Source organism: Sinocyclocheilus anshuiensis, unplaced genomic scaffold (assembly GCF_001515605.1).
Source record: "Sinocyclocheilus anshuiensis isolate Anshui unplaced genomic scaffold, SAMN03320099.WGS_v1.1 scaffold55, whole genome shotgun sequence".
In the NCBI taxonomy this organism is placed as follows: Eukaryota; Metazoa; Chordata; class Actinopteri; order Cypriniformes; family Cyprinidae; genus Sinocyclocheilus; species Sinocyclocheilus anshuiensis.
In genome coordinates this window covers 285,252-286,157 of record NW_015549647.1, presented here as the reverse complement: position 1 = coordinate 286,157, position 906 = coordinate 285,252, and the positions used below count along the sequence as shown (strand labels likewise).

At 29.8% G+C, this 906-nt stretch overlaps 1 protein-coding gene across 1 annotated transcript in view; it reads left to right on the top strand.

Moving 5' to 3' along the window:
* cldn10e (claudin 10e) overlaps positions 1 to 906 on the top strand; it is an 8,393-nt gene that overhangs the window by 2,030 nt on the left and 5,457 nt on the right. The gene's annotated exons all lie outside the window — the stretch shown is intronic.

Genomic DNA, 906 nt, shown 5'->3' with positions numbered 1-906 from the left:
GAAAAACAACAACAATTTAAAGCAGTATTACACTTATTGTTTTTATGCTTAAACCCTTTTTCGTCTTTTTTGACCCACGTTTAATTGTTATAATTAAAGAAAGAGACAAAATAAATTCATTTCTTAAACAGTTTACATCCCAAAGCTCTCAAGTAGGTTAAAAATAAAGGTTCTTTATTGGCATCTATGATTCCACAAAGAACCTTTCAACACAATAATAAGTGTTCCAAAAGTTTTTTTGTTTTTTTGCAGTGATGCCATAGAAGAACCATTTTGGGTTCCTCTGAAAAAAACTTTCAGTGAACAGTTCTTAAAAGAACAATTTTTTTTCTTAGTGTGAAAATCATTTTAATAATCTAAAGAAACTTTTTCTACTATAAAAAATATTGTTTAATGGAAAGGTTACAAGGATGTTAAAGGTTCTTGGAGCCATCAATGCCACAAAAGAACCTTGATTTTTAACCCTTTGGTGCTGCCCGCGTGGCGGTCAAATATGTCAGATTTTTTTTCTCACTATATTTTAGTTTGATAATGTTTTTATTTTATATTTGTGACCCTGTCTGTGAAATCCAGGCTAAAGTCTCAAAATCTAATTATGAGATAACAAGCATCAAAGTTTGATTTCAACCATTAATTTCACTATGATTTCAATCTTTGACATGGCCTTACTCAGTCAATATTAAAGATATAAAGGTTATATTTTCACAGAATGTTCTACACCTTTATGAAGGATAATTTTATGTAGAAAATCACAAAAAAAAAGACTTTAGCTGGGGTTTCACAGGCAGGGTCACATTTTGTATTTTAGTACTAAATTATATATATACAGTGGGTACGGAAAGTATTCAGACCCCCTTAAATTTTTCACTCTTTGTTATATTGCAGCCATTTGCTAAAATCATTTAA